Below are 10,312 nucleotides of genomic sequence, written 5' to 3'. Positions count from 1 at the left end.
CTTAATTTATCTATACTATGAGTCAATACACATAATATGAACACATAATGTGTGAGTCTGTCAACACTGTACATTTCACACATACAGTTGGTATTGCATAATGCCCACTTCATGTTTGATTAAAACAAGGATTCACATACAGTACTGTTCACATACACGTCATATACAGTAGAATATACAGTACACAGTCCCCTATAATTGCAAATACTGCAAAAATACAGCTCCAAAAGTATTGGGATAGCGACACATTTTTTGTTGTTTTGGCTATGTACTCCAGCACTGAAATCGTGGTTACATCCACATTAATATAGAAGTGTTTAGAAACATATTCTATTCTTATTTACAATAAAAGTGACTCCAAAATAACACAATACATTATTTACCATTAATTTCTATTGGGAACAAAATAATCTGAAAACAAACATCCAAAACAAACAGCAAATGCATCCAACAAAATATGTCACTGTCCCAATACTTTTGGAGCTCACTGTGTTACAAGTAACTGCCAAAATAAAGGAAATGGCAACATAAAGTGTCTTAACAGGGTGTTGGGTCACTATGAGCCAGAAGAGCTTCAATGTACCTTGGCATAGATTCTACAGGTGTCTGGAACTCTATTGGAGGGATGCGACACCATTCTTCCATGAGAAATTCCATCATTTGGTGTTTTGTTGATGGTGGTGGAAAAACACTGTCTGAGGCACCACTCCAGAAACTCCCATAAGTGTTCAATTGGGTTGAGATCTGGTGACTGAAAAGGACATGGCATATGGTTTACATCGTTTTCATGCTCATCAAACCATTAAAAACTACTCGAGCCCTGTGGATGGGTGCATTGTCATCATATGGGGGCAAAGCCATGGTAGCCAACATAATGGCCTGCCCAGCATTTTCATACATAACCCTAGCATGATAGATATTAATTGCTTAATTAACTCCGGAACCACACCTTCTTCTTTGGGATTGGGTTGGCGGATCGAATCAAACTTAAAGGTGCATACACCGCCCCCTACTGTACTAAAATGTGAACCCAGTCACGACCTACCAACATTAAATTATCTTCATTATTCCTGTTCCTAAAAGGAAAAACTTGCACCACCAACTAACCCTATACCTATATACCACTATTTCATATAAATAAAAATCAGCACCCCATTAACTCATACACCCAGGTACCTCTCTGCAGATGCCACCTACACTATTCCACCACTTTGATGGCCTGGGAGGACGGGCCACCACCCCTCAACACACCCTGTAACTCTTCTGAAGTCAAATCTCGTATACCCTTCTCTGCAGCTGCCACCACAACATCTATTTGCTGTGAGTTACATTGCATTTCTGCAGTACAGTTGATAACCATTGCTACAGTATGAACACTAAGAAGCCAACCTTACTGAAGCATAACTCACTTGTTACCCTATCCCTCTGTGCTGGCAAAAATCTACTACTCACTGGGATCCTCTCAGGATCCCTCACCCTTGACTCATCCCCCTCCACTTCCTTCACTGCCTCAGCATATGACACCCTCTGCACTACTCTGACTCTGGCCACTTCAACCTGCCTCTGTCGCCCAGGACACTTCAGATCCCCAGCAACAAGGGCACCCCTACAGTTGACACATACAACTTTATCCACCGAAATTACACAATACTCTGTCCCATGCACTACTGCACACATCCCACATCTTGGAATCTCCCTTCTACACACTGCTGAAACATGACCATTGCACCAGAAACAACGTGGTAGCGCCTGCTCCCTCTGATCAGAAAAAACACAAAAACATACAGTATCACAAGTCCGCTACAGGTTACTTCACTGATTCAACTGCCCACAACTCCTTTCTCACCCACCCTGAAACCACAAATGGATCTGCCAATAGGCAGGGGCCCACTTTCTCCCAAAATGTCACTCCTATTGGCCCAGATTCCTCCTTATCATGTCTGACGCCATTCTTCCTCAACACGCTTCTTCCCACTACACCTGGCTCTTCTCCTTATTCCTCGCTGTCCATTATCACATCTATCCGTTCACCATGCTCTTGCCGCGCCTTCATCCACTGCATTGCTTGCAGAGCACGCACTGATGACGTTTCTCCAAAACCAAACTTCTGTTCGTTAGCCTATTTTACAAGTCAGGCTAACTCTGACCTCTCTTAAAAAATAATAATAATTTAAATTTAAAAAATAATATATATATATATATATATATTTATTTTTTTACTCTTGACCTCTCCATGCTTCCTTCACCTTCTGGAACCACACCTGTGTGGAATCACCTCCTTTCAATGTACTTTGCATCCCTCAGTCAGATATAAATATGTAATGGTCTTTTTTTAACATTATTTCTCTAAGCCTACAGTATGTAACAGTGCTGGATAGGTCCCAACCTCGCAAAGGCCATAGGATACAGGTGGACAGAGGTGGTCTGCTTGTCACTGGGACGACAATCCAACCTGGGATGGGGGGAGGTTTTAGCAGGTGGAATAGTGGAGAACAATTGGAGGTTTACTCAGTAGTAGTGCAGCTATTTGGACAGTGGTACAGCTATTTGGACATTCAATCATTATGGCACTATTTAATGGCAAGTTTACAAACATATATATATGTATCTCATTGTGGTAAATGGTGAAGTAAGTATAGCCATTTATAATTATAATGGCTTGACCGATAATAAAAGACTATCAGTATTTACCTGGCTAAAAGAGAAGGAATATAACATCTATTGTTTACAGAAAACTCATTCAACAATTTTAGATGTAGTTGTATGGAAAAATGACTGGAGGGGCAGAATATACTTCTCCTATTGGCAAAGAAACTAAAAAAGCAGTGATGATATCAATAATTTTGACCCAAATGTGCATAGAAGGAATAGAAGTGGTCTGAACATGGTTTGGCTGCTGAATCAGATGTGTTCGTCCTCCCCAGTGCTGATACCTAAATCTCCTCCGTCTCTGTACTGTGTGTGTGTCAGAGTGTTGTACTTTCTGTTTCCCTCTCATTCAGCTGTAGTTAGTGTAGGTCATAAGGGAGACGCAACAATAAGCTACTGTATACCTGGGCTCTGAGGCCACTTCTCTACATGATAGACAAGCCCACTGCGTAGGATTAATCATCCCTATAAAGCTGTCATACAGGCCTTTCTATTGACTCTGAAAAACACCAAAAGAAAGATGACCAGGGTCCATGCTCATCTCCGTGAACGTGCCTTAGGCATGCTGCAAGGCGGCACAAGGACTGCAGATGTGGCCAGGGCAATAAATTGCAGCGCTACAGGGGGACAGGGAGGACAGCTGATCGTCCTCGCAGTGGCAGACCACGTGTAACAACAGCTGCACAGGATCGGTACATCACAACATCACACCTGCGGGACAGGTACAGGATGGCAACAGCTGCCCGAGTTACACCAAGAACGCACAATCCCTCCATCAGTGCTCAGACTGTCCGCAATAGGCTGAGAGAGGCTGGACTGAGGGCTTGTAGGCCTGTTGTAAGGCAGGTCCTCACCGGCAACAACGTCGCCTATGGGCACAAACCCACCATCGCTGGACCATACAGGACTGGCAAAAAGTGCTCTTCACTGACGAGTAGCGGTTTTGTCCCACCAGGGGTGATGGTCGGATTTGCGTTTATCGTCGAAGGAATGAGCGTTACACCGAGGCCTGTACTCTGGAGCGGGAGCGGTTTGGAGGTGCAGGGTCCGTCATAGTCTGGGGCGCTGTGTTACAGCATCATCGGACTGAGTTTGTTGTCATTGCAGGCAATCTCAAGATTGTGCGTTACAGGGAAGACATCCTCCTCCCTCATGTGGTACCCTTCCTGCAGGCTCATCCTGACATGACCCTCCAGTATGACAATGCCACCAGCCATACTGCTCGTTCTGTGCGTGATTTACTGCAAGACAGGAATATCAGTGTTCTGCCATGGCCAGCGAAGAGCCTGGATCTCAATCCCAATGAGCACCTCTGGGACCTGTTGGCTCGGAGGGTGAGGGCTAGAGCCATTCCCCCCAGAAATGTCCGGGAACTTGCAGGTGCCTTGGTGGAAGAGTGGGATAACATCTCACAGCAAGAACTGGCAAATCTGGTGCAGTCCATGAGGAGGAGACGCACTATAGTACTTAATGCAGCTGGTGACCTCACCAGATACTGACTGTTACTTTTGATTTTGACCTCTCCTTTGTTCAGGGACACATTATTCCATTTATATTAGTCACATGTCTGGAACTTGTTCAGTTTTTGTTTCAGTTGTAGAATCTTGTTATGTTCATACAAATATTTACACATGTTAAGTTTGCTGAAAATAAACGCAGTTGACAGTGAGCGCACGTTTCTTTTTATATTTATATATAGATAAACACACACACACACAGTGGGGAGAACAAGTATTTGATACACTGCCGATTTTGCAGGTTTTCCTACTTACAAAGCATGTAGAGGTCTGTAATTTTTTATCATAGGTACACTTCAACTGTGAGAGACGGAATCTAAAACAAAAATCCAGAAAATCACATTGTATGATTTTTAAGTAATTAATTTGCATTTTATTGCATGACAAACAGGCAATGAAAACTTTCAAAATTTGACTCATGAAAAAGTAATAAAGAGATCCAAGTGACTGTGACTATTGTCTGTCTGTTACTGGAGGAGGCAGTCAGGTTCTAGGTTAAAGGTCCAATGCAGATGGTTATATCTCAATATCAAATAATTGGTGGGTAACAACTATGTACCTTACCGTGATTGTTTTCAATTTTCTCAAGCAAGAATTTAGCTAAGAGTGTCTGAGTGGGGAGGGAAAAACAGAAAACTAGCTTGTATAGGCAGAGAGGTTTGGAACTATTTCTTATTGTTCTATTAACTAATTTGCCGCATGGTGATGTGACCATGGAATGACCAAATGCATATAAAAGAAAATCTCATTTTTGACTGCACACCACAGATGATTATAGATGGGAGTGTTTGCACTACATGCCTTTTGGCTTAGCATACTCACAAGGAAGCACAGACATCAGAGATAAATCCAAATCTCCCCAAAAGCTTTAATGGCCAGATTTCTCTAGTTGCACCCAGCTGTCTCCTCCTTTCCAGAGACCAATTTCACTGAAGAGGCTAATAGCGTTTCGCACCAGGCAACCACACCACAGCCTCATTTATAAACTAGCCCACCAAATAATTTCAACAGTGACACTGATGGAAAGGGCAATGAGTTTGTTTTGTCATTTTGATAAAAAACATTTAAAAAAACAGACACTGCAAGGAGAGAGTGCAATTTTTTTTTAAATCTTATTGATGTTAGCCTTAATGTTGATATCAGGGTATTAAATATGAAGACTTCTACGTACATAGACAGAGGGTGTGTGTCATTTATGTTCTCTAATGCTGTGCTTAGGCCTACATCCTGAGCGTCCAGTGTGCCATTCATCAACCTCTGATGCTTGTGACACTTTTGAATATCCCCCCCATATGTCCACTCAGCAATCAAGGTCATGGAGCATGTTAATGGTTTAAGAACATTAGCTAATTTGTGGAGTCACATGCTTGTCCTTTAAAAGCATACGAATATAGGAATGTATAAGTTTTGTGTAAACTACAATTATATAATTGTTTTAATGCCCTAAATGTAGTCAAGAAGCATGCTTCCATATCCTATAAAGGGCCACACATCCCTTCCCAATAAGAGCCTCACCAGCTTTTCTATAGAGAGGTAGAGCTCCACCAGCATGTCAGAGTCCTTGTAAGCAGCAGGGGTTGGGTTCATCTGACCAGACCCACTCAGCTATGTCACCAGTACCATCTCTGTGCCTGGCCACGCCAGAGGTACAGAGTCCTGGGAACAAATCATCACTCAGGGACACCTGGAAGCAATTAAATAAAGGTGAATAATAATAATAATAATAATAATATGTTAGTGGAAGCGTCAACATATTTATGTGTGTGAGATGGCTGTTATGTGTAAATGAGTGTGATGTGGCTACTGTAACTGCAATTGAAACCATTTAAGAATATATCTAAGATACTAAAAACAAAGCATATAAAAGTTGACATTGCTAGCTAGCGCCACTTCTACTGGCGCATCTAACATACTTGTTGCATAAATTCCTAAACAAGACATTCTATCTGAGGTATATTGTCAGAAGAAGTCGCTTATCTGGCTATTTGGTTAGTTAGCCTTGTTAGTCAGCTAACTGATACCTCAAACTTAGGGGTTGGCTCTGCTGGCTTGAGTATGAAAAGAAGCTGGCTAACATCTCAATATCATACAAATGTGTTGACGTGTTGATTGGCTGCAGATAACAAATGTATTTAAAAGTCCAAATGGAATCACAAATAACTTTTCATTTTGGTTATCCACCCAATACCCAATGTCGTATTTTATCTTACCTTAGATAGCTAGCTACATTCGTAAACGTGTGAAGTGCACATTCTTCAGAGTGCATTTGCAAAGACACGCACAAGTTTGCTTGACAACGGCAAATGACTTCCTGGATACGGTTATAAAAGGGGGCTTTGCCACTTGGGATATGTAGTCTAAAGTGTTGTTGTTTTTATTGCATGATCGATAACAACACTACGATGATAAGTTACCACACATTTTTGTCTACATATTCAGCCACACATTAATATTAAACATGTAATACTAAAGCTCCCAGGTTTACTTTATCTGACTGGGCTATGGTTCGAAAATGTGAAATGCATAAATCACGTTAAGATTGGCTACTACGGAATTTGTAGTTGTAATTCTATATGCCCACACTGCCCCTTTATATTTTGCAGTTATACGGAAACCGCCCAATGTGCTAACTAACGATGGTCAAAACAGCAACTGAACTGTTCTCGCCGGGGCGGTTCATACAGGGCTGGGCGTGGACTCTAACAGTCTCCTCTCCCTATTCGAAGCACATTGTTCGCGGTGAGCTAACCTCGCATACAACACTGAACGAATGCTTTGATACATTTCACTTAAAATTGCAGTGTCTGGAATAACATACATTTCTGTTGCGAAACTATTGAGACATTCGTTGAGGAAACACCATCTGGACTTCAACGCTTGGAACGCTCAGAAGCTACTGAGTAATAATACATTGTTTCCAGTAGACCACCTCGCCCTCTTGATAATTAGGGTAGAGCTCTGCTTATTGTAAGTATTCCGTGCATATTTTTCACCTCTTACACAAATGTATGATTCTTGAAATGTGTCGCTCAACGTTGTTTGTGCATTGACCGGGGAACCCATACAGGGGACCAAAATGTGCTACTACTGTTCGAGCTCGTTCACACCGCCAACCACTGCGGCGCACCTTTACATTTTGTGTTTTTACGACATCATTCACGCCTGCATCAGGCTGTCTCGTTGGCAAGCACAACATTGGGAAGTGTAGCCTAACGTTTTGCCAAACACGCTGATGTTTCCGTGATCATTGACTCAACATATTGCTATATAATTTGTTTACTACTATTTTCTCAAATATAGGCTATATTTAGTTCGCAGGCTAAATCCCGGCTCGCCGCCTGAACTTCACGGACAGTGGAGGATAATTTAATGCCGATATGTAAAACTAAACCATGGAAGCACATTTTCATTGTCAAGAAATTCAAGTGTTAAACTGTTGCCATTTAAAAAAATGTTATGGCCAGTCAATGAGGGCTCCACAACCGCCCTGCGTCTGTAGTTTGTAGACCACACAGACGCGGGTGACGCCCAGTCACAGTGAAAACCGAATTGGAGCACTGCGGAAGTTGCATTCCATTACTAGGCGTTTGATTAAGAACGCGATTCCATTCCGAAGTGCTTGGTCATGGTCCAGGAATAACTGATTTCTAGGCTAGAGACAGTAGGTTATGCCGCGTTCAAGACAACCGAGAACTCGGGGAAAAAACTAGCTCCGACTGGGAAAAACTATAGACATTAATGCAGCGTTCAAAACAACTGGGAACTCGGACATCTTAGACTTCTGTGAGTGTAAGACAACTGGGAACTCTTTTATATATATATATATATATATATATATATAATATATAACGATCTACGACTGAAAAATCATTTTATGCAGTCATCCATCTCGAAATTCCAAGTTGGAAACGAGGGCATCTTTCTAGAGCTCCGACATTCCGGCTTGAAAATATCAGATCTCGTGATTTAACCTTGTTTTTTTTCAGAGTTCCCAATTGTCTTGAAAGCACCGTAAAACCAGTAGATAGGGATAACGCTGACATCATCCACGTATTCCTATGGAAATCTCAAGGCGGGCATGAATAAGGAAGTATTTGAATTTGAAGTGAGCCATATTGCTGAATGGCACCCAAAAATTTCTAAAAGTGGCCGTAACTTGCAAAGGTGAAAGTGGCCGTAACTTGCAAAGGATCATGGTCGATGTAGTCGTTTTCATCCTGCCTGAGAGTTAAATGGCGTCTCCTCATAGCATGCCAGCCTGTGGGTTGTCTGTCAACATGTGGTCCAGTATGATGACAAATGTGGTAGTCAGAATGGATCACTATTTAATTAAATATATTGATTTGTAACAAACTTTAAAATAATTCACTGTGGGAATCGAACTTGATCATAAACAAATTTTAGATCCGAAAACACACGTCCAACATTTTTGGGGGACTTTCTGGTGATCGTAATTTACAAAGGCTTTCTTGGGCAGACCAGGGCTTTTGGCATTGGTTGCTACGCAGTAGCCGACCAGCAGCGCTCGTGACTCCACGCACCAGACGGGACACTGGGGGGCCTGCAACCAACCCGGAATTCCAAATCAGGAACTCTGGCTTCTTTCTAGAGCTCTGATTATTTACTTATTTTTTCAACCTGAAGATCACTGATATCATGATTGGCCCTTTTTTTAATTAATTTTTTACTATCAGTCCTACCAGACAAAAATGTCTGAAGTTTGTCTATGTTGCCTAGCTTATATTCAAAGTTTAGGCATTGACTACATGCAGAACAATATTTTTGAGTAGCCTGACGTTAAAACAAAAGAGAAGCATGGTATTGTGTGTAGTCTATATATAGCCCACACAAGGCTAAATATAACACTCATTCAACAACATTGCTACTCCCTATCTATGCCTGCCAAAGTGTAGCAACTCTCATCGGGTTTCCACTAGATACCACAGCCACAAAGTCAAAATTGGCTGTATAGTAGAAATTCCTAAAAACAGCTTGGTCTTAATTTAAGGTTAGGCATAAAGTAAGCTGTGTGGTTGAGGTTAGGTTTAAAGTCAACCCAAGTGGGCTGGGTTTATGACTCTGGCAGTAGTAACTAATGACGACCCTCTCACTGCCACTCAGTGGGGTATGACTTCATCCATGTAGGGTTGACCAAGAGATTTAAGGTAAATCCACACTACAGAGACGGAAGCTACGGAGCGTAGCGCAGTGCTGTAATGTCGTTTTTTGTCACAAAAGCGGCATCTCCTTGTAATACGCTCCGGCATTTGACACAGTTTTTTGCTAACTGGAAATTGAGAAGCGCCATATCATTCCTTGCAAAAACTTAAGGGGCAGTATTGAGTGAGGTTTGCAATGGAAGTCCCGCCTTGTATCTAAATCACATCCCTTCAGATATAAACACAGAAGAGATGGAAGTGCTGCTACTTCGCTGCAACTGCTATTCTACTTATTGTTCTACTTGCAAGCAACCTTTTTTGTGCTTTTATTTCAACATTTGCTACATGCAATTATGCCTGTCCAGTTTTAAGGAGCATCTGCAAGGAGGTGAGATGATATGATAACCTCAGTTGTTTTTGGACAAGAACGTAAAAGATAACCACTGGAGGGAGATATCACAAATTGGAACACGGATACTGATATCAAAGAAAAATGGAGTATGATTCGGGACCGGTATGTTCGCAATTAGAAAAAGGTGAAGGAGACAGAGTGTGGCTTCGTGTTTACGTGAAACATCATCGTCAGACATATGCCAATATGCCAGATATGGTATGTACTCTTGTCATGCAGCTGAGTACTTTTGAACAGTGTATGTTTTGATCTTATGTTTAGCAGACCTAGTTAGAACATGTGGAATCAGCTCGTTTCTGGATGGGAGAAATTGTAAGTTGGAAATATCCTGTTTCTGTTTTTGTTATCATAATGATTAGCAGGGCCAGTTCAAACATCTGAAAACAGACACTGTGTGTGCTAGTTAGATTGAGATGTTTATGAAATCAGTTATTTTGTGTGAGCAATTTAACTCAAAATGGGCCAATGGAGATGGCTGCTTATAGGCGTTGGGAGAGGGATTGCATTGTAGACAGGACTAGGGCCCATCTACAGGTGATTCATCGCCCATTGATTCATCATTTCCCCGGCCTAGT

General features: G+C 41.8%; 1 protein-coding gene across 1 annotated transcript in view; it reads left to right on the top strand.

The window, feature by feature from the left end:
* Positions 1 to 6,793: 6,793 nt before the first annotated feature.
* LOC115109509 (GTPase HRas-like) overlaps positions 6,794 to 10,312 on the top strand; it is a 39,212-nt gene continuing 35,693 nt past the window's right edge. Inside the window, exon 1 of the mRNA XM_029634464.2 lies at positions 6,794 to 7,133. The gene's annotated coding sequence lies outside the window, so the exon portion shown is untranslated. The remainder of the gene's footprint in view (positions 7,134 to 10,312) is intronic.

The sequence above is a fragment of the Oncorhynchus nerka genome, linkage group LG25, assembly GCF_034236695.1.
Source record: "Oncorhynchus nerka isolate Pitt River linkage group LG25, Oner_Uvic_2.0, whole genome shotgun sequence".
Taxonomy (NCBI): Eukaryota; Metazoa; Chordata; class Actinopteri; order Salmoniformes; family Salmonidae; genus Oncorhynchus; species Oncorhynchus nerka.
This window is presented reverse-complemented; position numbering and strand designations above follow the sequence as displayed.